Genomic DNA, 27,117 nt, shown 5'->3' with positions numbered 1-27,117 from the left:
GTTATATATAGTCCTGGTAAAAATGCTTATTTTGCATAGTTTTAAAAATCTTAATTTTATGCATAGCCCGCTAGTAAGTAAATAAAAATAAAAAAACTCAAGCAATAAAAATAAATAGTCTCAAAAAAAAAAGATCCCGGCCTGGGGGAGCCCTAGCAGAGGGGTTCATTCCCCGATACTTACTCATGACAGTTGCAGCAAGGGGTCGTTGTGGGGTGGGAGGAGGTGCCACCCCGCTCTGGCTGGCTGGCTTTGGAGAGATACAAGGGTGAAGAGCGCGGTGAGGAGTTGGTGCCCTGGGAAAGAGGTGGAACAAGAGTTGGGGCTAAGGGCCGAACAGGGGTGGAGCATCTACGGGGAAAAATAAGTCAGTGCCCGTGGAGGGGAAGGCCGGGGGCTCTGTTCCACGAGGGCTGAGCATGTCAGAGCAAAACTCCTGAGCAGCGTCATTGTGGCCTCCCCCTGAGTGTCCCTGATTCCTCAGGGTATACTGCATTTCCCCGGCTCCTTCCCTTGCTAGGTGTAATTTCAGAAAATCACTCTCCTGTCCCTAACTCCCACAGCCGCTGTGTATGAGCCACTGCCAGGCCTCTCTAGATGGGCTAACATCTGGATCCTGCCCAAGCTGGTTCTATCCCACGTGGCCAATTGCAAGTGACCAAAAAAAAAAATCACAAGTCAGAGCCCCCCTGAAAAACGATTGTTTTTAAAGTCTCGTTGGTTTTAAGCCAACAAGTTTGGGTTCTGTTCTCCAGCTCCTGGTGTTGGAGCCTTTTGGGGTGGGGTCACCTTTTCAAGCTTTTCTCCCCATCCAGGAGAGCAAGATCATGAAAAACTTCTGCCAAGAATGGCCAACCCCGCCAAAACCTTCTACCAGCACCGGAAAACAGTTAGTCCCAAATTGGGGAAGAAACAAAACAAAAAACCCCACATCATCCAAACCATTTTTGGTTTTTGAATTTTCCAACAAAAAATTGATTTTTTCCTGTTAAAATGACACTTTCCACAAAAAATTGTCTTTAATCGAACACCCAATTTTCCCTAGCACAAAATGTTGATGGAAACATTTCAGTGTATTAGTTAAAGTTGCTGTGAAATCCCCACCTCCCCATACCTCCCTACCAGCACCAGCCCCAGCACCTATGGGGCGTGCAGCTGTGCAGCCTGCCTGGCTGTAGGGCCCCTTCCCTGCCTCCCAAACAGCAGCTGGAGCCAGGGAGCCATCGGGGATCCCCACAGGGACTGGCTTCACCTGCTGCTGCTCAGCTCAGCCCCACAGGGTCAGCATCAGCCTCTCCCCATCCCTTTCCTGGGCAGAGAAGCGGCAGTACCTGGAGCTCCGCTGCCCTGAAGATGCCCCACGGGCTGCGGTGCCTTGGCGCAGGGAGAAGCTGCTGGATGCGGCTGGGCTGGGGGTGAGCGCTGGGCTCGGGAACCTCTGGGACAGCCGGGCGGTCGGTTTGCGGGGCTGGTCCTGCTCCTGTGAACACAGCGCGCTTCTCTCCAAGGGGAGCTTGAACAGGGCCTCCAGCCCCAGCAGGAGGAAGCGTCTGCAACAGCCCCGGGGACCCAGCACAGAGACACCCCCGACCCCAGTGAGCTCCCCTGGGGCAGCAGCAGCCTGGCCTGAGGGGAGAGAGGGAGAGAGACACAGCAGGGGAGAGTAATGGGATAGTTCTGGTTTTGCACCAGACAGCGATGGAGAGCTCAGCTGAGCACCCAGGGCAGGCAGGGTGTTAGGGCAAGGGGCTGACAAAGGAGGAACTAGAGAGTGCCTGAATCCTGTACAATCCTCTAGTAAAGCTCAAATCTTGACCGCCTCAGGAAGCAAAGCATGGCTCGGAAAACTCTCCTCCCATTGCAAAGCCATTCCGGAGTTGTTAAATGAATCTCTAACCGGCTCTGTTGATCGTCTGGTGGAACTGCCCATGCCCCGTTTACACCACCAGCTTACTGCGCTTTCGTAGAGTCAGGTGACGGGGGGCTGGCCTTAGCTTTTGGTGAAGTTGCCGCCGATCTCGCCCGTTCCTTTTGCGCCTCTGCCATGCCGTGGGTCGGGGTGTTTCTGGGGCTCTTCCTTCCAGCCCGCCCCTCTGGGTTTTTGGATGGCACTTCAGGGAAGAGATTCCATCTCCCGTCTGGACCGTTCAGTGGGGCTGGAGTCCGAAGCAGAAAAGGGGAGGGGGAGGTGTGTTGTCTGGGGGTTAGAGAAGGTAGAGCTGGGGCGGGCGGGGGGGGGCATGGCGGGGGGGCAGCTGCAGGGCCCATGTGTTCCCAACACCTCCGCATGCCCCTTTCTTCAGGCCCTGTCCCGCCCAGGGGCGCTGGAACCATTTGTACAGTGAGGGGGCAGAGAGCCACTGAGCCAAACTGTAAACCCTGGATAAGATGGAAACCGCTTCAAGCCGGGGCGGGGGGCGGCCCCGCTAGGTCCAGCACTGGTGGTCCTGCCCATGTTGATTTTACAGAAAATATTTGGGGCTTTTTTGTCCAGTTTTTTTATTTTTATTTATTGATTTGCAAATCCCCAGCTGCTGGCTGAGCAGGCGAGACTGAGAGGCGCAGAGAATAGGGACGGAGGGAAGAGCGCGTGGAAAGAACACACAGAGGACGGGGGAGGGATTATTTTGTAAACTTTCTTTGAATGCAGTTTAGCAGCTGGAGGCAGAGAGGATTGGCCAGCGCCTTGCATCCAGCCAGCCCCACTTGATCACAAGCAGAGAATCCCCTGGCAAGCCCCAGGTTAGGGAACTGGGGCTGCGGGGTGGGGCAGGGTTGAAGCGTGTGTCTTCTCGAGCAGGGGGAGTCGACCTTGGGTTTTAAGGTCTTGGGGCTGGGGGGAGCATGTCCTCACTGCAGAGTTAACTGGAGTTATGGACCCTGGGGGTTATAATCTGCTTGCAGAGATGTGCTGTGTAAATGCATGAGATGAAATCAGATCTGGTGCCGGCGTGAGAGGTGTGCATGGCGTGATGGGGGGTGTGTGTGTGAGTATGAGAAGCAGCCCTTGTTAATTGCACGCTGCCCACTCATGGCAGGGAAACCCCCGGCACTCACCTCTAGATCTTTCTGTGATCTACCTACAGGAAGGAGCAGGTGGATGTGACACCCCTTCATTCCCTGTCTCAGGATCTTCCCAGGCCTTCCTCACCTCTGACTCCGCTCTCCCGGTTGATTGTTAGGGCTGAGCTCTGGCTCTTTGTCCGGACAAGCCCCAGCAGAAAATGCACAAGCCCCATGCCTGTAGAACGAATTGTAAGAAGCTTGGGGTCACATTCTTTTAGATCAAAACCCCCTTTGTTCTGCCACAGCAAATATCTCAAACTTTTTGGTAGCAAGTTGTTCGTTTAAAATCTTTTTGTTTAAGAAGAGTCCTACCTCTCTTCGAGCCAGCATTGTTGATGTTCCTGGAGATGTTTTGCTCAGTCATGGAATGTCGGGGGTTTAAAAAACGCCATGGTTTGCTACGAAAAAGCTCTAAAAGTCTTGAGCAGGTTTTGCAAAATAATGCCCAGAGTTCGGCTCCTAAATCCAGGTATAAATGGGCAGCGCCCTGCAAATCTGCAGAGATCCGCTTCGTAGCCGTGGATCGTGTGCAGAAACAAATGTTGTACTCGCACAGGGCTCTATAAACGTGGCCTGATGCACAAGAGTGTGAGACCCTCTCGCTCTCACTGCAGCTGCTGAAGGCCTGGCACTTCAGTGTCCTTACAGGACCAAGAATGGACGGAAGGACATGAGAATAATTGCATTGCACGCTTCCCGTTGTGCTGCCCTGCAGCAGAATTGCATGAAGTGCAATGGGTGGGGAGTGAAGGGTTGTCAAGGGGAGAGGTACCTTCAGGAACAAGACCACCTGAAGGGGGAACCGGCACCTATAACTGAGCTCCTCCTGGTTAGCAGAGCTCTGTGGTTCGTTTTCCGCTGTAGTGCTAAGATTCTTTCCTAGTGTTACATGGGGAAGATCTCAGCTGAGCATTTCCTGGTTTTCTAACAGCTGAGTTTGGGGCAGTGACACCCCGGAAGGGCCTGGGGAGCAGAACTGCCTGTTGGTCAGCAAAAACAGGGTGGATTTGATTTTAAATCAAATTGATTTAAATCACTAGTCAGGACGACTCGATTTAATCATGGATTTCTACATAAAAGTGTATTCTTGTTGGTTGTTATAACCTTAATACATGTTCTTCACAACCCAGAGATAGATGTAGGTTTCATTTTTAGAAGGTACACACTATACATTTTTAAAGGGTGATTTATTCTGAAAACTTTTCAGATGAGTTTTACAGCTATCTCAGAAAATGAATGCTTGTTTGGTTATTTCATTTACCCAAAGTTATTGAAGCAGATAGTTCCCCTCCCAATGACTTCATAAATATCTCCAATTCAACAGGTTAATCGTTAATATTTGGAGGATTTTCTTGCCAGGCTGTATATCACCTCTCCATATTTATTTATTTATTTCTTTGAAAACATTTTTGCTGTTAACAAGCATGTTACCTCTGGAGACACAAATCCACAGTTTGAGAACTGCAAAACTAAGCATCTCTGATGGTATCTTCTAGACTGAGCACTGAATCCCATTGGGTAGATAGAAAGATTAACCTACACAATCTATACAGAAGCCTGTGGAACCCCATAAGATTGGGTCCTTCATCCATGAAGTATTGGAACTCATTTACAAAACTTTTCTTAAACATTACATGAATATATTGTCTCATACTATAGAATTAGAATTTATCATCCCTATTCCATGATGAGAGATCTTTGAGCTAGAATGTATCTTAATTAAAACTATCTTTAGATAGCTTTTTGAGGGGCAAAAACCATTTTATCAAAAAAATCCAATTTTTTTTTATTTTTTTTTAATCATTGATTTTTATCCACCCTGTTTGCAAGTGAATAGCAAAGCTGGTCCCAGCAGGGAGCCAGAGTGTCCAAATTCTTAGTTGGTGGGAGAGCCTGTCTGTGAGCATCTGTAAAGCATCTCACTTCAACAGTGACTGGTTGAACGATTTATTGTAAGGGACGCCCTTTCTCAGACCCTTTCCCTTTATTGTCTCCCAACCCCTCACGTCAGTCCCTGACCCAGGATTGCCAAGCCAAACTCAAATACAACTTGTTTGAAATCTCACAGCTCGCCAAGATTACCTAATTGTCCAGGTGGCTGAGCCCGTTTTCCACAGGGTCAGTCTGAGTTCAAGTCAATGCCGTAGGGCATTTCAGGCTGCTGTCCTGTCTGGTCCAGCCCAGGGGACAATATCTGATGCTTCAAGGAAAAGCAAGAACCCGCTGTAACATACATGGCTAGTTTTACCATGCTGTAAATGCAGGTGGGGAATTAATTACTGACCTCGGTGGCGTTCAGACTATGTCCTGAAGCATGGGATTGGGCCAGAGGGACAGCTAGCGCTGGACACAGTGTGTAGGGTCTCGGAGTGGGAAGTTCCTTGGAGAATTCCACTGGGTGGGAGACTCAGCTGTGAAGGGAGGGGGCGAGCAGGAGCATCTCATAAACCCAAGATTGGAATAACTGAAGTATAGTTCCTTTTACATGGAGCCTCAGCTCTCTGGAAACTCTGCAAACGCTTTAACCACATGTTCAACTCCATCTGTAGGAGTAGCCTTGGATCGCAGTGGGAGGGCTCAGGTGCATAAGTGTTTGCAGGGTGGGCGCTCAGGGCAGTCCCTGACACCAGGGCAAAGCGGATGTGACGTGCCACTGTCTGGATTTGGGAGCCTGCCTGCACACCAAATTCACTAGGTGGTGGGTGCATGACTGCAAGGTGCTGGGCTGGGGAAAATCAGCCCCGTGTGGTTATTTTGAGTAGAAAACCAGAGCCACTTCTGGGGTCTTTCAGCTTCTAATGCCCTTTCTCTTCTGCAGCTGGATGTAAGCCTATGATAAAATCCTTCTCAATGCCAAGTCAGTGCCATAAATCACTGGACTGGGTGCAGGAATCAGTAGGCGACGTTCTCTGGCCTGGGTTATGCCAGGGCTCAGACTAAATTATTCTTCCCAAAACTTTTAAAAGCTGAGCCCCCTCCTCAAGGCAAAGAAACCAATCGTGCCCCTCACCCATCAGCAATGTGTTAGTGACCCCAGCCCCCATTTTCCTGTATACATCTTCAAACCCCACCCTTCCCACCATGGCTAGCCCTTCCCCATGCTTCAGGAGACGCTGGAGGAGATGATCCTAACCGTCCCCTCTAACCTTAAGAACCTGAGGGACCCCATCTTGGAGCATCTTAAAAATCCCAGTTCCCAGAGTCTGGAACAGGGGCTGCTTTGCCGGGCTCACCTTTCTCCCTCCGTCAGGTTGGCCGATGGGGATAATGAGCCTGGAGATCTCATTCCCGCTGCTCTGAGTGCTGCCCATGTGCACTCGACCCAACTCAGCTCTTACTGTACCCCAGGAACGTCTTCATCTTCTGGGATCCTCATGGCAGCAGTGGGATGATTTAACGGAGTCCCTTAGTCATGGGGCCTTTCTCTCTCTTTTGTTTCAGAGCCAGCATCCTGGAATCGTCTCATGGTGCGTGGAGTGGTGGGGGTGCTGGTCTCACTATACCTATGTGGGTTTTGGAAAGGTAGAGGGAAAGTGTTTGCCTATTCGCAACTTGTCCTCAGGAAGCTGCTGACTCATCCCTCCCAGTAGCCTGGAAGTCGGCAGGATTCCCAGGAATCTGAGCTCCCCGCAGTGTGTGACAGGGACGGGGACCAGGCCCAGGGAACCAGAAACAGGAATCGAGACCCAGCCCTGGAGAATGGGGAAGGAGACCTGTTTGCGATTTCGTATCCAGTCTGCTGAATTGTTCACGTCCAGACCCTCCCCCTAGTTCTTAAAAAGTCGAAGCATTTCATTTAGACACTTTCCAAACAAACCATTTTGATTTTTCAGTTTGAAACTATTTTTTATTTAAAAATGTCCTTCACTTTTATTTTAAAAATTCAAAAAGTTATAACCCTTGAAATGTTCCTGGGTCTTTTTCTTTTTTTTAAAGCTTTTTGGTTCATCAAAAATTTGGAAAAATGTTAGTTTTGTTCAACCTGAAACCGTTTTTTTCCATCTCTTTTTTGGAATTGCCAGTGACCAAAAAATTCTGTTGCCCAGCTCAAGGGGCGGGTGAGGATTTTGGCGGTTATATGGTGGGTCTCTAAGTCCCCTTGTTGCTCAAAGTTTTCTTACTGCAACAAATTAATTTGGGATGAGGGCAGGATGGGCAAAAGCTTCCTAAAAGTGGTGGTGGGGGGCTGCTGGCACAAAAACTGTGGCCCACCCCCTGTGCCACCCTTTCTCCTCGAGGTCCTGCCCCCTCAAACTGCCCTTTTCCTTGAGGCCCTTCCTCACACCGCCTTTCTCCCTGAGCTCCCACTTCATGCCGCCCCTTGCCCCCAAAACACTGCCCTCCCCACTCCCTTCTCTCCCCTATCATCCAGTCGCTCACACTTATGGCCAGTAAAAAGTGGTGGGCCCTGGTCTCCCCTGTTCTGGCACCCCTGGATGAGAGTGGGAGAGGATGAAGAACTCCTTTCAAATATAACTCCCCCCCACCCTCAGAAAAGCACAATTTGCCAGCAACAGCAAAACATGCACCTAACCAACACGGGCCAGTCGAGCTGTGTTGTGTGTGACATTCCCGTCCTGGGGCGGTTTATGACTTGGAGAATGTGAACCCTGCAGGCCTGGGTGTTTCTCTGCGTAAATGTGACCTCAGTGCTCCTGATGAGAGCCATTGTTTGTAAATGTTTCAGTAGCAGACATATTTATCATTCATGTACAGACAGACATTTATTCACAATTAGAACTGGTCAAAAATAGGGAGGGTGGAGAGGGTCATGAAAATTGAAGAAGAAACCACTCCCCCCCCCATATTCTTCCAAACTTATTTGGAAATGTTTTTAATGATCAAATTTTTGTTTCGTTTTGGTGGGAAAAACTCCATGTTCTCTCTCAAGTGGGCAGAGAAATCCAAAATGTTTTTTTTAAAGAGGTAACTTTTTTCAAATGATCAATGTAATCCAAAGTGGCATTTTTAGTTCAAAGGTTGCATTGTCAGTGTAAAACCCTTTTGAACCAGCTCTGTTACTGTATAACAAGATGAGTTTATTTTTCATGATGCATTGTTTGGGCCAGGTTCCAAGTGGCATTTCAGTTTTTGCACAGCTCTTCTCTTCTTGCATCTGCACCTCTCATAAGCTGTGGCCTTAATCTTGGGCCTGGAAACACTTATGTGCATGTTTAACTTTAATTACTGCTGTGAATAATTCCATTTCAATGGGACAACTCTGAGATCGGCTTTACACTACGGCCCTATATCGGTGTACCTATGTCATTTATTTAATTTTCTTTCTTTTATATGTGAAAGTTCTTGAGAGGTTAAAGCAGGTAAAATACATGAACAGGTTCGGACAGTCCGAGTTTGTCCGTGCAAAGTGACAGCAGAGATGTGGGATCTGCTAGTTTTCCATAAGTCTCTCAGGGTTACCCAGGATAACTTTGGGGATCTCTGTCTTGCGTCGGGAATGTTCCCTGAAAGTGTCCAAACAGCTCAGAGCTACAGAACCATTCCCTGGATCCATTCTTCTGTCTTCCCCAGAAAGCAGTCTGGCAATTGTTCCTGTCAGTTCATTGCTAAGTTATCTGTCAAAACACTAGAGTTTTCAGGTGCCTAAGTAGCCCCTGGAATCATGGTGAAATTATCCTCCCCGCCACCACCAAAATTGGAAATGGTGCCCCGGAGTGCACGGTACCCTACCGTGCTTCCCCCATAGGAACTGCATGAACAGGCAACTCTGCAAATTCTCTGCATGCCTCTGCAAGTGACCCCCATGCCTCTCCATTTCCTTGGCCACATGTATCCTGTCCCCATGCCGGCGGTGAATCCAGAAAAAGAGGGAAAAGCTCACCACTGCGACCACCTGAGGGCGGTGTTGGGTTGAGATCAGCTGGTCAAAGCAGGCAATAGGGACAGAAACTGAGACTTGAAGCTCCTCGAGCGACCTCTGAACTTTCTAGACCTGCCCTTCAATCAGACACAGCGATTGTAAAGTTGAATGTGATAGTAACTAGACCCATTTTAAACCCTTCACCACACAAGACAAAGCCCGTAGGATTCATCATGAACTATTTATTTCTCCTCCCCTGGCTCCATGCAGCCACCAGCCACCTTGAAGCTTTCTCTCGTCTCTCCCAGGCTGGGCTCACTTGATTGCAGGAGATCAGCGGAGGGTCCAGCTTTGCTCTTTCGCTTCCATTCTTCACGTCTTTGGGTGGCTGCATTGGCAACTGAGCAGCCTAATGGAAACACTGAGTCCTCTGTCTCAGCAGGCAGGCCCAGCCGCCAAAGCCAAAGCCTCCCTGAGAACAGGGGGAGGTTCGCCTGAACTCTCAGGAGTGGAGGCTGGGCCCATAGGGTAGGGATACCATATTTGAACTTTCAAAAAAGAGGACACTCCGAGGGGGGGGCGGAGAATGGTAGCCCTGCCACCTATCTACTCCCTCCCACTTCCTGCCCCCTGACTGCCCCCCACACAACCGCCAACCCATCCAACCCCCCTGCTCCTTGTCCCCTGATCGCCCCCTCCCAGGACCCTGCCCTCTATCTAAGCCTTCCTACTCCCTGTCTCCAACTGCCCCCTCCTTAGACCCCTCCACCCTAACTGCCCCCCTAGAACTCCAGCCCCTACCTTTCCCCTGTCTGCCCTGCCCCCGATCCGCACCCCCACCCCCTGACAGACCCCCGGCTCTCCCACACCCATCCAACCACTCCCTGTCCCCTGACTGCCCCCGCAGAACCCCCAACCCATCTAATCCCCCCTGCTCCCTGACCCTGACTCCCCCCCGAACCTCTGCCCCGTCCAACCCCTCCCGTTCCTTGTCTTTGACTCCCCCGACACCCTTTTCATATGCCCACCCCCTGACAGGCTCCCCCCAGAACCCCTCATCCATCCAACCCCTCCTGCTCCCTGTCTCCTGACTGTCCCTTGGGACCCCATGCCCCTTCTCCAGCCCCCCCGGCCCCCGTACCCTGCTGCTCAGAGCAGTGTGTCTGGGGTGCGGAGCCAGAGACAGTGCCGTGCTCCCCCACAGAGCGCGCAGCTCCCCCTCCGCCCCCAGAGTGCTGCATTGGGAGGGAAATCCCGGCCCTTTGGAGAGTTTTACCAATTCCTCCCTGAGGGCAATTTAAAACCCAAAAAGCCGGACATGTCTGGGAAACTCCGGACGCATGGTAACCCGACCACAGGGACTTCAGGATCTGCAGCTGCTGCCACCTGTATGGTGAATCCTCGGACTCGTCACCAAACAGCTCTTCCCCATTCTGCAACCTGGCCCCATGGTCTGACCGTGCAGGAGAACAGAAACCCTTTAGGACAGCAGGAGAGTCTCCTCAATGCCGCACTCTTCGCATGGCTTCCCGCGGTCATCGTGAAACACGACTACCCTGCCCCCAGGAGTCTCTCAAGGAGCTGCCGGCACAGTCACTGGGCACCCACTCGTAATGGTCTCGGGCAGAGGCATTGCAGAGAGAGCTGAGCAGACCATCCCTCTGTGACTTCCTGAATTGCTGCCAGGACGGATTCTCCTCTGCGCTAGGGAGAGTCCCCGAGGACAAGCAGCTGTGGTGGGGGGAGTCAGTCTGCTGAATTGTTCATGTCCAGACCCTCCCCCCAGTTCTTAAAAAGTCGAAGCATTTCATTTAGACACTTTCCAAACAAACCATTTTGATTTTTCAGTTTGAAACTATTTTTTATTTAAAAATGTCCTTCACTTTTATTTTAAAAATTCAAAAAGTTATAACCCTTGAAATGTTCCTGGGTCTTTTTTTTTTTTTTTAAAGCTTTTTGGTTCATCAAAAATTTGGAAAAATGTTAGTTTTGTTCAACCAGAAACTGGTTTTTTTCCATCTCTTTTTTGGAATTGCCAGTGACCAAAAAATTCTGTTTGCCCAGCTCGAGGGGCGGGTGAGGATTTTGGCGGTTATATTGTGGGTCTCTAAGTCCCCTTGTTGCTCAAAGTTTTCTTACTGCAACAAATTAATTTGGGATGAGGGTAGGATGGGCAAAAGCTTCCTAAAAGTGGGGGGGCTGCTGGCACAAAAACTGTGGCCCACCCCCTGTGCCACCCCTTCTCCTCGAGGTCCTGCCCCCTCAAACTGCCCTTTTCCCTGAGGCCCCCCCCCTCCCACCGCCTTTCTCCCTGAGCTCCCACTTCATGCCGCCCCTTGCCCCCAAAACACTGCCCTCACCACTCCCTTCTCTCCCCCATCATCCAGTCACTCACACTTATGGCCAGTAAAAAGTGGTGGGCCCTGGTCTCCCCTGTTCTGGCACCCCTGGATGAGAGTGGGAGAGGATGAAGAACTCCTTTCAAATATAACTCCCCCCCACCCTCAGAAAAGCACAATTTGCCAGCAACAGCAAAACATGCACCTTACCAACACGGGCCAGTCGAGCTGTGTTGTGTGTGACATTCCCGTCTTGGGGCGGTTTATGTCTTGGAGAATGTGAACCCTGCAGGCCTGGGTGTTTCTCTGCCTAAATGTGACCTCAGTGCTCCTGATGAGAGCCATTGTTTGTAAATGTTTCAGTAGCAGACATATTTATCATTCATGTACAGACAGACATTTATTCACAATTAGAACTGGTCAAAAATAGGGTGGGTGGAGAGGGTCATGAAAATTGAAGAAACCACTCCCCCCCCCATATTCTTCCAACTTATTTGGAAATGTTTTTAATGATCAAATTTTTGTTTCGTTTTGGTGGGAAAAACTCCATGTTCTCTCTCAAGTGGGCAGAGAAATCCAAAATGTTTTTTTAAAGAGGTAACTTTTTTCAAATGATCAATGTAATCCAAAGTGGCATTTTTAGTTCAAAGGTTGCATTGTCAGTGTAAAACCCTTTTGAACCAGCTCTGTTACTGTATAACAAGATGAGTTTATTTTTCATGATGCATTGTTTGGGCCAGGTTCCAAGTGGCATTTCAGTTTTTGCACAACTCTTCTCTTCTTGCATCTGCACCTCTCATAAGCTGTGGCCTTAATCTTGGGCCTGGAAACACTTACGTGCACGTTTAACTTTAATTACTGCTGTGAATAATTCCATTTCAATGGGACAACTCTGAGATCGGCTTTACACTACGGCCCTATATCGGTGTACCTATGTCATTTATTTAATTTTCTTCCTTTTATATGTGAAAGTTCTTGAGAGGTTAAAGCAGGTAAAATACATGAACAGGTTCGGACAGTCCGAGTTTGTCCGTGCAAAGTGACAGCAGAGATGTGGGATCTGCTCGTTGTCTATAAGTCTCTCAGGGTTACCCAGGATAACTTTGGGGATCTCTGTCTTGCATCGGGAATGTTCCCTGAAAGTGTCCAAACAGCTCAGAGCTACAGAACCATTCCCTGGATCCATTCTTCTAGCTGTCTTCCCCAGAAAGCAGTCTGGCAAGTGTTCCTGTCAGCTCATTGCTAAGTTATCTGTCAAAACACTAGAGTTTTCAGGTGCCTAAGTAGCCCCTGGAATCATGGTGAAATTATCCTCCCCGCCACCACCAAAATTGGAAATGGTGCCCCGGAGTGCACGGTACCCTACCGTGCTTCCCCCATAGGAACTGCATGAACAGGCAACTCTGCAAGTTCTCTGCATGCCTCTGCAAGTGACCCCCATGCCTCTCCATTTCCTTGGCCACATGTATCCTGTCCCCATGCCGGCGGTGAATCCAGAAAAAGAGGGAAAAGCTCACCACTGCGACCACCTGAGGGCGGTGTTGGGTTGAGATCGCTGGTCAAAGAAGACAATAGGGACAGAATCTGAGACTTGAAGCTCCTCGAGCGACCTCTGAACTTTCTAGACCTGCCCTTCAATCAGACACAGCGATTGTAAAGTTGAATGTGATAGTAACTAGACCCATTTTAAACCCTTCACCACACAAGACAAAGCCCGTAGGATTCATCATGAACTATTTATTTCTCCTCCCCTGGCTCCATGCAGCCACCAGCCACCTTGAAGCTTTCTCTCGTCTCTCCCAGGCTGGGCTCACTTGATTGCAGGAGATCAGCGGAGGGTCCAGCTTTGCTCTTTCGCTTCCATTCTTCACGTCTTTGGGTGGCTGCATTGGCAACTGAGCAGCCTAATGGAAACACTGAGTCCTCTGTCTCGGCAGGCAGGCCCAGCCGCCAAAGCCAAAGCCTCCCTGAGAACAGGGGGAGGTTCGCCTGAACTCTCAGGAGTGGAGGCTGGGCCCATAGGGTAAGGTTACCATATTTGAACTTTCAAAAAAGAGGACACTCCGAGGGCGGGGGAGGAGTGGTAGCCCTGCCACCTATCTACTCCCTCCCACTTCCTGCCCCCTGACTGCCCCCCACACAACCGCCATCCCATCCAACCCGCCCTGCTTCTTGTCCCCTGATCACCTCCTCCCAGGACCCTGCCCTCTATTTAAGTCTTCCTTCTCCCTGTCTCCAACTGCCCCCTCCTTAGACCCCTCCACCCTAACTGCCCCCCTAGAACTCCAGCCCCTACCTGTCCCCTGACTGCCCTGCCCCCTATCCGCACCCCCACCCCCTGACAGACCCCCGGCTCTCCCACACCCATCCAACCACCTCCCTGTCCCCTGACTGCCCCCGCAGAACCCCCAACCCATCTAATCCCCCCTGCTCCCTGCCCCTGACTCCCCCCCGAACCTCCGCTCCGTCCAACCCCTCCCGCTCCCTGTCCCTTGACTCCCCCGACCCCTCTTCATATGCCCACCCCCTGACAGGCTCCCCCCAGAACCCCTCATCCATCCAACCCCTCCTGCTCCCTGTCTCTTGATTGTCCCTTGGGACCCCATGCCCCTTCTCCAGCCCCCCCGGCCCCCGTACCCTGCTGCTCAGAGCAGTGTGTCTGGGGTGCGGAGCCAGAGACAGTGCCGTGCTCCCCCACAGAGCGCGCAGCTCCCCCTCCGCCCCCAGAGTGCTGCATTGGGAGGGAAATCCCGGCCCTTTGGAGAGTTTTACCAATTCCTCCCTGAGGGCAATTTAAAACCCAAAAAGCCGGACATGTCCGGGAAACTCCGGACGCATGGTAACCCGACCACAGGGACTTCAGGATCTGCAGCTGCTGCCACCTGTATGGTGAATCCTTGGACTCGTCACCAAACAGCTCTTCCCCATTCTGCAACCTGGCCCCATGGTCTGACCATGCAGGAGAACAGAAACCCTTTAGGACAGCAGGAGAGTCTCCTCAATGCCGCACTCTTCGCATGGCTTCCCGCGGTCATCGTGAAACACGACTACCCTGCCCCCAGGAGTCTCTCAAGGAGCTGCCGGCACAGTCACTGGGCACCCACTCGTAATGGTCTCGGGCAGTGGCATTGCAGAGAGAGCTGAGCAGACCATCCCTCTGTGACTTCCTGAATTGCTGCCAGGACGGATTCTCCTCTGCGCTAGGGAGAGTCCCCGAGGACAAGCAGCTGTGGTGGGGGAGGGGACAAGACAAACACTCCCCATGAGCCCTTGACTAGCAGGTAAGCAGGACTCTGGGAGCCAAGGCATCGGTGTGTCTTGCTGGGAGAGCAGAGCTGGAGAGCAGAAAAGGGCATTGGAGGAATTGTAGAAAAGTCATTGTCATGGCCGGGTCATGGGCAGCCAGACCTAGTGGTCAGAGGCAGAGTCCACACTCACAAGTAAGGAGTCGAGAGTCAGCTGGGTCAGGACACTGGAAGAGCAGAAGCAAAAGAACAAATTGTGTTCAGAACCTCAAGTCAGGTGAGTCACCCTGAGTCCAGATGCCAGGAAATCAAGCCTGGGGAGTGGGAGCAGGAACAGCCAACACACGGTCCAGAGCCGGGGAGGAGCTCGGCTGTTCAGACAGCTTCTTGTTCCTGCTGCTGGTTTAAGGAGGTCCCGGGGGCCGATTAGCTGCTCTGGGACTCTGCCAATAGGAGCCTCAAACTGGGTCTGGACTTCGTCAGTCCTAGGTAAGCAGTTTTTCGTAGGCTTCCAGGTGGCGTGCTGGAGGGTGGCTGCTCCCAGGAACCCTGCAGACCCGGGTTAATGACCCATGGGTCAGGACAGTGAGTGATCTCTCCCCGCTCAAACCTCCTGCACGAAACAGTCTCCAGGGTCCCGGGCGCATCCTCTGAGAAGAAAAAGCACAGTCATGAGGACAAATAGGCTATGGAAGAGGAGCCCCCTCTTTGTTGCAACAGCCCCAAGTGCCCAAAAGAGTGGACGGTTCTTACCTCCAGAAGATGCCTGGGATCTTCCATCTAAGCCTCAATGGGACCCCTGTTGCTTGGTCTGACAGGAGGAGATCATCTGTCCCCACTGCTCCCTGCGCTGGGCTGGCTGCAGCACACATCTGTGTAAGAGGCTGGGCCAGAGAGATGTTACAATCAGGGTCCAGGCACCCCAGAAGGATAACAGAGGGTCTGAAACCAGAAGACGAAGCAATCAAATCAGCGGATTCGACAGAGAAGTTTTCTACCCTACAGGGACATCAAAGAAGGTCTGTTAGGAAAGCTGAGATGTTAGTCTGGAAACTGCTAAGGCAAAGATTGTGACTTGTTAAGATTCAGTTTTAGTCACTACAAAGTGTGTTGTGTTTTGTTTCTCTCTTTGAAATTTGTCTCTTTCTCTTGCTTAGTATCACTTAAATCTCTTCTTTGTTACTATACTTCCCAAACCACCTCAGTGTTGTGTGTTCGAGTGAAGTGTGATTCTCCAGCCTACCCAACAGGCTGAGCTGTGCCCTGTCTCTCTGAAGGTAGCGAATAATTTCTGAGCAGTGCTGGGCCCAGAGTCCAAGGGCAGTTCACCAGACATCTTGTGGGAAGCACAAAGAAACCAAAGGAGCAGGAGAGATTCCGGCCCCACTGACCCATGGGAAATTCCCACAGAAGAGCCTACCCAGGGCTCTAAACACGGCCACTTTGGGTGTGTACCAGAGTTCACTCACTGCTAGATGCTGGCCAGGCCTTGTGTCATTGCTTTCTCGCTGGGCTAGCAACCCCGCTCATACTCACTCTTGCAGTTTGTTGGCTGGGAACTCAGCCCTCCAACCAGGTGACTGTCCTTTACTCCACTCCTTCCTGGGTCGTGCTCTTTGCAAACAAAGTCCCAAAATGTCTTGAACAGAAACATGGCCTTCCACCCTCGTGGGGAGTTCTTCCTCAGCCTGATTTCGGTTCGGCCTGCCCTTCTTGGGTTTCTATGGTCTTCTATGTCCCCTTCCTTAGGGACAGTGAGAGAAGCCAGTCCTACCCTGGACTCCAGGGTTTGGCCCAAGGCCATCTCCTGAACAGCTTGCTCTGCTTCTGGACTTTTGCTGCTGTTTTCCCTTGTTTCCTCTCAGGTGGGGCTCACTTGGTCATCAATTTGGCCTAGCCCCAGGCTAGGCAGCTATAGGCCAAGCCACACTGTTAGATACCCTCCTCCTTCAAATCTGGTCCAGCCCGGATGACAGGTTTGCTGAGGGGATGGGGAAACCCCATTGCTGATCAGAAGGAGGTCAGAGTCTGTTCCTTACGAGCTGAAGGTCCGTTTGTCCTGCTGCGGCAAGTGGAGCTGGAGAGCGGAGATGTTAGGTGAAAGAGACTGCATGATGGAGTTGGAGACTGAGGGACGGGAGCCTCCTCCCAGAAACGCTCCCAGGAGAACAGGTTTGAGGAGGAGTTCTCTGGGGAGCCTCCTGCTTGGAAAAAAACAAGGGTGGCACATTGATGAAGATGTCTCTGTCCCAGGGATGGGGGAAGCTCCCACCCAGGCTATGCAGCAGGGATCCCATTTCTCCCCCAAGAAACCCATTTTGCCCAAAGAAGTCAATGGCTCTTACCTCCAAGAGGGAGTGGGCTCTTCCCTCTAGGCCTCTTTGAGAACTACTACTGCTTGCACCCATCTGGGAGGCTGTCACACACCCCAGGACCTAGAAGACACGGGGGGAGGAGGCTCCTCTTCATGTCAGACTCGGAGAGCCCAGAGAAGGGCCAAAGGAAGAATAAAGGGCAGGAGATGAAGCTAGCCCTGAGCCTCTGTCCCATCCTCACCTCCTCAAAGGTGGAGCTTCCTGAGCTTCAGTTGGGCAGACAGTCTGTAGCCCTGACGCAAAGGTCCTTCTGCGCCATATGGGGCAGGAACATCTCTGCCTGGGAGCACGGGAAATGGGATGGGGGTGAGATCAAGGAAAGAGGGGAGGGATATGGGTGTGAGGGAAAGAGCTCCTGCCCCAGATGAAGGTATCTGGGGGGCCGTGGCAAGGACACAGCTCCACAGAGAGGGGAGAGGGTTCCTGTGAGTGCCAGGGGCCTCCATTTCTGCTTCCACTAGTCCCCCATTTATAGTGAGACACAGCAGTACCTGCAGCAGGGAGCGGGACTTGCTGAACAGGGAGGGGAACCTTGAAGAGCATCAGATGAGCCACAGCCCTTGCAGCGCCTCGGGCATCTGGTGCAAGTGCCGAATCATGTGAAGCTGGCCCATGACCTTGGCTGTGACATCCTCATGCTGCAGGGGAACGAGAATATGTCAGAGACTGAGACACTCCCCAGGAATCAGGGAGGATGAAGGGCACCTGGAACCAGCACCATCATTTCCACCCAGCAGCTGCTCATGTCTGAGTGGTAGATTCACCCTCCTGACCCCCAGGATGGAGGCTTGCTGTCCTCTCTAGTGACCTTCAGTGCCAACCCCCCTCCTTGTAGGGTGAGCTCCTGCCACTTCCCCATCAGTGCCCCTGACAGCTGTTCCACCTCCAACCCACCTGGGGACACCGCTCAAGTTCGGAGAACCCTCTCTTCCACCCCTACCTCCATCCCCACCCAGGTAGGGCAGGGAGGAGGCTCTAGAAGGGTGGCGGGGGGCGGGAAGGATTCTGGCAGCAGTGAAGTGGAATGGAGAGAGCTTGAGACCTTTCCCCAAGACACCCCAGTGACAAAACCTGAAACCACAGGATGGCAGCCCTGGTGAATGGAGCAGGTCAGCAGCCCCTGACTACTGAATCCTCCCAATCTCTCGAGAGCGGGTCCAGCCCTACCAGCAGCAAGACCAGCTTTCCACGCCCATGTGCCTCAGTCAGTCACCATCACCAGTCAGTCCTTGGCCTCCCAGGCTGCCAGGGATGGGAGCAACTCTCGATGGTGGCTGGGGTGACATGGACACTAGGCCATGGGGAAATGGGTGCAGCTCTGTGGGGCAGGAAAGGTTCCCAGAGGGCACTTAGGGGACTCTCCTGTCCTTCCCAGGAGTGATAGCAGAGCACCACATCCTAAGAACAGAAGTTCATGAAGGCCAGAAGTCCCCACTGGGCTCCTTGCTACCAGGCCAGCAAATGGCGAGAGGATGGGAATGAGGCCCTGGGTCCCACCCCAAGCTTCTGAGTCGATTGCAGCTGCTTACCGTGTCCCCCATCAGTTGCTGGGCTTCCCCCAGGAGGGAGTAGACCAGCACCAGCCCAGCCTGGCTGACACGCAGCAGGGGGTCGTGGATGGCCAGCAATGCTGTCTGTACGAAGGATCTTCTCTGCCCGACGGAGAAGAATTTTTCAAAGACCTAAAACCAAGAGGACATGAGGCTTGAGTAGATTGCCCAGAGCCAGCCTCCAAGTCCTGGCGGTACAATGGCGTCTCATGCCCCAAAGGGCGGGGAAGAGAGCTGCTGTGGCCAAGGCAGTTCATTCCCCAGGCTCTCAGGGTCCCAGGGCTCACGGAAGCCCCTTTATTAAGAGGTGGCAGTTGCTGAGGGACCAAAGCCTCCAGTGGCTCTTTCGGGAAGGCAATTTATGGCAGGGGCCAGGATGGGCTGGAAATGGATCTCTAATGTGTGTGAGCAGGCCCACTCTGCTGTGCAGGGCACAGAGACGACAGGGGACTCTGTCTTGCTTCCAGCAGAGAGATCTCCTGCACCTCAGCGGCTAGAGGAGTGTGCGTGTGTTGTTGAGGGGAGGAGGGGGTTGGAGCTGACAGACCAAAGGTCTCTTCCCTGCAGCTTAGTGATTTCTCTCCTCGCTGTGTATGGCCTCTGCAGCTCCTTGGTTTCTTCAAGGGGAATCCAACCTGCAGCCTGACAAGAACAAGGAGACTCCTGGCCCAGTCCCAGTGTGGGACCTTTGGCACCAGCGTGTCCCACTGGTTGCTGGATGAGGAACTCTGAGCTGGAAATAAGGAGCGGGCTCTTTTCCTGTCTTCAGGAGGCCTCCACTGCACTGAACCCAGCCAGCTACACTCCCTGAGCTGTGTCATGCCCTGGCACAGTGCCCTTACCTCCCCCACTCTGGCTGTATTCTTGTAGCCCAACAGCCTGCTGTCCTGGTGCCAGTCGTAGCACCAGAGATCTTCCGCCTCATGTATGGTCAGGCCTGGAAGAGAGAGAGAGAGAGAGCGACTTTTCTCCTCATTCTGGTTGCAGTTTCTGTGTCCTTCCAATCCCATTGGTGGCTGCACAGTGGAATGGAGAAGAACAGAGGCAGAGAGAGACTTGTCCTCCGGCTGGGGTCAGTCTGAGAGAAATGGTCTAGGGTCCCATTATCAACATATGGTCACTCTCAGTCCCCTATTTGGTTCCGTGTCCCAGCTGGGTTCCTTACCCCTCTGTTGGAGCAGCAGTTGGTAGAGCCGGTAAGTCCCCTCCCTGGCCTGCCGGCTGATGTCCTTGTCTGGATCGCTGACAAATAGAGCCAGCTGGGCCACATGGTGACCCATCCGAGGGAACTCGGCTGAGATCTAATGGAAGGGAGAGCAGAGGGGACTCCGTCAGCATTTTCCTCTCAGCTCCCTGTCCGCCCTGGGCCAGAGGGCTCCTTCCCCTTAGCCCTTCTGCAGGAGAGGCTGGGGGAGAGGAGCTTGAGATCGACCCTTCATTTGCTCTGCTGCCAAGGGAGCCTGCAGCTGCTTTGGGATGCCAAGCAGGGGCTGGAGCATGGTCCCCTTAAAGGCCCAGGGACAACACTGAACCAGGACAAGAAGAACTTGACTCAAGCCTAGCTCAGTTCTGCTCTGACTCTGCCTCCCCATGAAGAACCCTCCTAACCCACAGCCCCGGCAGCAGCAGCAGATCCTGCAGCCCGCTGGAGCCAGCCCGCCTCCCCCTGGAGCCAGCAAGCTGGGCTCAGAGCTCACTTACATCAAACTCAGGGAGGGTGACTGTGTATCTCAGCAGGGCTGTGCTGCTCCTGATAGCCTTGGCTCGCTCCTGCGACACCCTGGACACGACCCAGAGGTTGACATGCTGTGGGGAAAGGAGGCAGGTCAGACTCAGTGGCCAGCTGCTCCTGCTTTGCAAATGAGCCCCCCACACACCCAGCCCCAGGGGCCTGAGACATTCTGCGCAGGGAGAAATAGCTGAGTCATTGATGGCAGAGCTTTAGAAGGGGATTCTTTCCCCCAGGACGCAGCTTGTACCCTTCAGGTCACAACTTGTCAGCGTCTCTTTAGATTGGGACAATGTTCGGGGTCGGGGCTGGTCCCATCCTCCCAAAACTCCTGATTCCTGAACAGTTCACCAGAAAGACGACTGAACCCTCAGCCCTTCCCTGCTACGCAACTCCTTGCGGGGATGTAGGGAGTGACTGAGAGCACAATCCCCCCAGGAATTTCAGAGTAGATCAGAGGGAAGGGCTGATTCCCTGGGCTCCTCCTCTTTCTCTAGGAAGGAGCATGTGCCTCTTCTCTGAGAACCATCTCCCTAATCTCATGGGCTCTGTGTGTTGGAGGGGTGCGGGAAGGGTGGATTTTCAGACTCTCACTCCCCAAGACAGCCAGGAGCCCTGTGCTTAGTGCTCAGCAGAACCAGGCAGAGCTCTGGCTTGGAGTCCCAGCTCCTTCCTCTGTCCCTCAAGAAGGAAGTACCTGACATTACATTGCACTGACCTCCCCAACCAAGGACGGCCCACTGGGGACCCAGCTAGGAGGACAGAGTAGAAAATGCATCTTCCAGTCTCTCCTTACCAGTCCCCCAAAGAGTTACGGTCAAATGGGGCTCACCTCCAAGATGAAGTGGAGCCTGTCTGTGTCTGGGGACTCTGCCAGCAGATTCCCAAGCATGGCATCCAGGACCTCTGGGATGACTTTGTGCAGAGTCTGCAAAGCATGGGTCAGAGTTAGGGAACCTGGGCCTACACCTGCCACAGGATGGGAAGAGGGGTCTCTGGGAAGCACTGAGGAGACTCCCAAACACATCTCCTGGCCTCTCTCCTTCACATCCCACTGCAGGCAATTTGCAAGAATTGATGACCCCTGGACCTTTAATCCATGAGCTTAGCAGGTCTCTGCAGAGGGCCTTGTAGGCAGAAGAGTAGGAAACAGCCAAGTTGCTATGGATGGAACCTGGGCTTCTGGGCCAAACGCGGCTTAGGAAAGAAAGAAAGAAAGAAAGAAAGAAAGAAAGAAAGAAAGAAAGAAAGAAAGAAAGAAAGAAAGAAAGAAAGAAAGAAAGAAAGAAAGAAAGAAAGAAAGAAAGAAAGAAAGAAATCCCCCAGGGAGGGGTAATCTCTTCCCTGCTGGAGGGAAGGATCCAACCCTGCAGCTTGTTCCATCTCCGCTACCCCACCCCTAAATCTGGAGCTCCAGCGAATCAAGGGAGTAGGGACCAAGGACTACTCTGGAAGAGGAGGAGGATGGAGGAGGAGGAGGTACCTGGATGCCGGTGGTGTCCTTCTCCGTGCCCAGGGTGAAGACGGAGTGAAGGGCAGCTCGCAAGAGGTGGGTCTCTAGGGCTGGCTCCAGGGCAGGTTTCATGGTGCTGGCAAGAGAGAGGAGCTGCTATTAGACTGTGCAGTACTGGGTGGGACTGTCGCCAACACAGACACCAAGCCACAGGGATAGAGGCACAGGCTGGCGAGAATGGAAACTGAGGCACTTCGCTAGGGAATGACAAGGCCAAGGTCTCCCAGACAGACAGTGGCAGGACAGGAATAGCTGCTGTTCCCTGGAGCCTGCTGCCCCTCCTGTATCGGAGCCTGGGATTGAGCCCCTCCCCAAGGCCCCTGTCATGTTATGGGAGTGAAAAGAAGAGCCCTGCCAGGAGAGAGTGACCCTCCCCACCCCACCATCTCTGCCAGAGGCACCACTCTTGGGAGGTGACTTGGGAGGGACAGTGACGGTGACTCCCAGCCTTGGGCCTGAGCAGCACTGGGGTGAGGGGAGCCGGCAGGGTGGGGGGGTGGGGCTGTCTCAGTACCAGAGGTAGCCCACTGCAGCCAGGGAGTGGGCGAGGACGGCGCTGGGTGACGAGTCATCGGGAAGCTCCTCGATGAGCTCCTGTGAGACGTGAAAGAGACAAAGGAGCGTGTGAGATTCACGCCCGACTGACGCCTCCCAGTGAGGAGATGACACAGCCAGTGCCCCACATGGCCAGCAGGATCCCCCACCACCTCCCACTCCCCCGATTCCTTCCTGCCCATCCGACTTGTTCCCCTTCTCAGATTCCTGCCCAGCTCACTCCCAATCCCCTTCTCTCCTCCTCCCTGTCAAAACTGCCCCATTCATCCCGACGACTGAGCTGGGACCATGAGATTCCTTGTCCCCCACTCTCAGCTGCCCCCCAGCCCCACAATTCTCCCCCTCCCTCCAGCTGCCGTATGGCGTGTCTCACTCACCACGATCCTCTTCACCACAGCCGCCTTGCAGCAGCGCGGCTCCAGTGTGTCCTCCCCTCTCTCCCGTGCAGTCAGACATGCGGGGTAGATGGCCTGAAGGAACAGGAGCTGCTGCCCCTCATCCTGTACCCACCGGGAGTGGGGTATAGCGAGAGACAACCTGTTAATGAGGGACCTTCCTGCCCCACCCACACCAGCTCCAGGGCTCAGGCCTCAATGGGGGATTGTGGGGACCCGCCTATTGTCCAAATCCCCCACCACTCCTACACAAGCAGGATCAGGAACTGGGACAGTGCCTGTGGGGGGAGATGACTTTGGCTGTTGTGGGACACCCCCATCTTGGGGGTCCCACATCATGGATGTAAAAGGGTCCCATTGGGGGTGGTGGATCAGGAGGCACAAGATCCTCGGCAGGGGTGGGGATGCTGGGAAGGGACAGGGCAATCTTGGTTCCAGCCCAGGTGGGGAACATTTGTACCTTATCTCTGCACTTGAGCTGCTCTCGGATGACCTTGAGAGCAGCTTCATCTTTGGCCATGTCCACCCCTTCCTCATGCTCTGAATCCCGGGGGGTCCCTGCACCACGGAGGGAAGGAGAGGGGCGTGGTGGGCAGAGCAGGATTCAAGACCCCCCTTCCCACCTCAGGCACCCAGGGCAGATGGGGCCCCAAACCTCCCTCTCAGGGATGCCTTCAGGCCCCAACAGCTTCAGAAGCCCAGAGCAGAGCCCCCCTCCCCTGCCCAGGACTCCAGGGGAGGTGCCGATTCCCCTGGCCCTGAAGCAGCAGCTCTTCACGCCCCCACCCCCAGGTCCCCGTGCGGAAGGGGCAGCTGTGTGACGGCTGCTGCTGTCCGTGGGGTTCGCGGGGCTCAGGCCAGACACCTGGGCTGGGGACCCCCCTCCATATCCCTGAGAGAGCATCTGGGCCCAGGGTGTTCACATCCCGTCCTCAGCCCTCCCGGAGCCCAGCCCGGCTCCTCACCTGGAACAAAGCAGTGGCCTCCATCGTCCTGGCTGCTTCCAGAGACCCAGGTGCTGCCGCTGTCCCAGGCTGAGCTGCTGGTGCTGGGACAGGGACCTTCCCCCTCCTGGCCGGCGGGGGCTGGAAGGTCCTCAGAGACCGGGCAGGGCGATGCCTCCTGATGGGAACGAGGTCTGGGCTCCTGGGGCCGCTGCTGCCCACACAACAAGCCCCAGAGCCACCCTGCCCGGCGCCCCTCCTGGGCTGGGTCCTGTCTGCCAAACCGCAGCCTGGGCCAGCTCCATTGGGGCCTGGTCGGGGCCTCTCCCAGCTCGGCGCCTGCGCCGGGAGCCGGGTTCCTTTTCCAGAAGGCCGGGCACTTCCGCCGTCTGGCCTGGACGGGAGCTGCTTCCCCGCCAGCAGGGATGCAGGGGTTGCTCTGCCCCTTGGGAAGACGGCAGCTGCTTCCCTCAGGCTCTGGGGCCACCTGCAGAGCCTTCCTCCGCAACATCCGCAGGAGCCTGGCCATCCTGGAACCGAGCGGGGAGCAGGGGTGAGACTGGGCTCAAGGCAGCCTTTCACTCCTGGGCCTTTTCCGTCCCTCCTCCTCCCTCCTCCAACCACAGCCGCCCCCTCTGCCCGCACAGGAGTGCAGGGAGTGCCATCTACACACACGGGCAGGAGTTCATTGCATGATCCGCTCCCAACGTTCCCCCTCGTAATCCCTGCTGCTGCAATAGCCAGGAAGTCTCATCCTTTTCCAGCAATGAGGTCAGTCCCAAAGACTATCGGTTACTCTGGAGAAGCAGTCCCCTCCTGTCGTCCCAGGCCACTCTCCCGCCCAGGCTAGAGAAGGAACAGAACCCAGGAGTCCGGACTTCTCCTGGGAAATCATTCCTCACATCAAAGTCAGAAAGGCCCTCGGCACAGGATGCACAGAGCCCTCCTCGTTCCCCATTGATTTCCAGGCTCAGCAGCTCACAGGGTCTGGCTCACCTCAGAGACTCTCAGCCTGGGGAAGGGTTGGGAGGGAAGGGCTGGGAGGGGAAGGGCTGGGAAGCCCCATTGCTGGAACCTTTCCAAACACACTGGAGACGGCTCTGGAGAAGCCCCTGCCTGGCCTAAGAGTGAGGGGCTCTTGGGGGCTGTTTGCAAATGAAATCCCCCTTTGGAGATAGTCTCTCCCCCAAACAGAGAGGGGAAGACACCGAGGAACCCGAATGCCACTCACGTGCTCTCAGTGATGGTACAATGGATGGCGGATGTTCAGGATCAGCAGACGTCCCTCACCCTCCTCCTCACTCTCCAAGCCCAAGGCAGGCTGGAGAGGGTGGTGACCTCAGGAGTTACCCTGCCCAGCCAGCAGGCAGGGTGATGACACGAGGGCGATCGACTGGCTGTGCAAACAAGAGTCTGTCTGATTGCCAAGGGACGGAGAAACTCAGCCAGCAGCAGGGGGTGCAGAACACGGCCCTAGGGCGGAGGTGACAGCGCCTCCGGGATCCTGACATCCCAGCACTTTACTCACCTTCCTGGAGCCTCCCAAACCCACTGGGCTGTAGCCATGGGACCCCAACCCTACTGATGGCAAACGGGCCTCAGCTATGACCACAGGGTCACACCGAGTATCAGAGCCATGGATGGACCCCTTCACTGACCACTGCCGCACACTCCCTCCCACAGCTGGCAATTGCAACCAGGCCCTAATGTCTGGTCCCCCTGCCTTTGAGAGAGAGTGTCACTCCTGCTTCCATTGCTGCCTCTTGATCTGTGGGACTTTGGGCAAGTTGCTCCCCCTCTCTATGGCTCTCTGGGACTCACATTCCTGAATGGGCTTTATAAAAGACAATGGTTAAAGTTTGGCCCCAACTAGTTCTTGTTTCTCGAGACTATCCATTTTAGCAAAGTTTAGAGTTCTTGACATTCAACACCTGGAAACATCCCTTTCTCCTTCGCAGATGGCCTTAACATCCCTTATCTCACCCAGGCTTCCTGCTGCCTGGAGTTAGAGAATTGACCCTGTTCCCATTGGACCTACCCAAGGTGTCACACAGCGAAGCGGTGACGGAGCCAGAAAGAGAAGACAACTGTCCTGATTCCTGTTCTAACTAACAGACAACAACCCCCCAGAGGCAGGGATAAGGCCCAGGAAATAAGGGGTGAACATTTTCATGGAAACCTTTTTCTGTCAGAAAATCCATTCAAATGAAACCACTTTGTTTCTTGAAATCATAACAAGTAGGATGAAAATTCTTTGCAAAAATATCTGTTTGCAAAACAAGAGCATCTCCTGTCCATCACAGTGCATTCAACTGTCTCATCATACACAAAGGGGAGACACTATGCTCTAGAAAATTGGATGAGATGCTTCAGTCTGAGCTAAGTAGTTGCTGCTTTTCACAATTTCAAAACAATAAAATACAAATCAAATCGAATATTAGGTTATAATCTGATATGGCTCAGTGTGATAGGACACCCCCTAGTCTGCACTGCTCCGAGTGACACTGTTCAGTGGATCCCCAGCATCCACCCATGGCGAGGTAGGTGGGAGAGGATTGTTATTCATTCTTGACAGAAGGAGAAACGAAGGCTGAGAAAGGAGCAGGGACTTGTCTTAGCTGATGCAGCCAGTCAGTAGCAGAATTGCTCTCAAATGAGCTACAGACCAACAATTGTTCATAGTAATTATTCAGCAATTATTTCAGAAGAACTGGAATGTTCGAGAGGATCATGAACTGCTCCGAGACAATGAATGGAGAGCAGCATCCACATTGGTCAAACGTATAACTGATTGTGACTTATTTGCTTGGTCATAAAAGAGAACAACAAAGACCAGAGTTTCCTCCCTGTCAATAGCCCCCTCCTCAGCCAATCAAGGTTGAGACTTTGAGGGGTGGGAGGCTAAGGGATCTCATCAAATAGCCCAAAGAATGGCCCCGGTCACCACCGAGGGGATCACTCTCGGAGCACTAGTCCAGTCTCACCTCTCTGTGAGGGCCTCCCACAACCCCCCCGGACCCCGCTCCACACACAGAGCTCCTGGTGGTGGGAGGAGAACAGAGGAAAAGGACAAAGGAAGCAAGAAGAGAAAGGTAGGAAAGGTAGGAAAAAGAAGAGGAAAACAAAAAGGAGAAACCCCAATGTCCCCAGTAATTCTAAGGGACAAAATCCTAGGTCGGAAATAAAATACTGCCCCCACAATCTAATGTTTTCCTTTCCTAAAAATCAGCCAGCACCTGATGGATCAGACTGAACAGGTTCCAAACCTCTCCGAGGCTCTTACCTTCTATACAGGGATGTCTGTTTTCGAGCAAATCCACTAAAAGAAAAGGAGAAAACTCCAAAGGGGGTCCTCCTTGCGCTCACGTACGTGCAAGTGAATGCTCTCTCAGTCCTCCAGGAGAGACCTCGAGAAGGAGACGTGCTGAAGCAAAGCCACAGGGATCTCCGAGGTTGCCCCTGTCCTGCACCTCTGTCCTGCCTGGCTGATGTCAAGTTCTCTCTGTGAGGTCATCGCCTCCCCACCACCTTTGTCCAATAGGCTGAGGTCCTGCCAAAGGCCCTTGTGATGTCACTGCCACACCC

At 53.4% G+C, this 27,117-nt stretch overlaps 1 protein-coding gene across 5 annotated transcripts in view; it reads left to right on the top strand.

Annotated features, from left to right (window-relative positions):
• Positions 1-27,117, top strand: part of LOC140898275 (butyrophilin-like protein 2) — a 1,102,357-nt gene that overhangs the window by 738,902 nt on the left and 336,338 nt on the right. The window lies entirely within an intron of this gene.

The sequence above is a fragment of the Lepidochelys kempii genome, chromosome 14 (genome assembly GCF_965140265.1).
Source record: "Lepidochelys kempii isolate rLepKem1 chromosome 14, rLepKem1.hap2, whole genome shotgun sequence".
NCBI lineage: Eukaryota > Metazoa > Chordata > Testudines > Cheloniidae > Lepidochelys > Lepidochelys kempii.
This window is presented reverse-complemented; position numbering and strand designations above follow the sequence as displayed.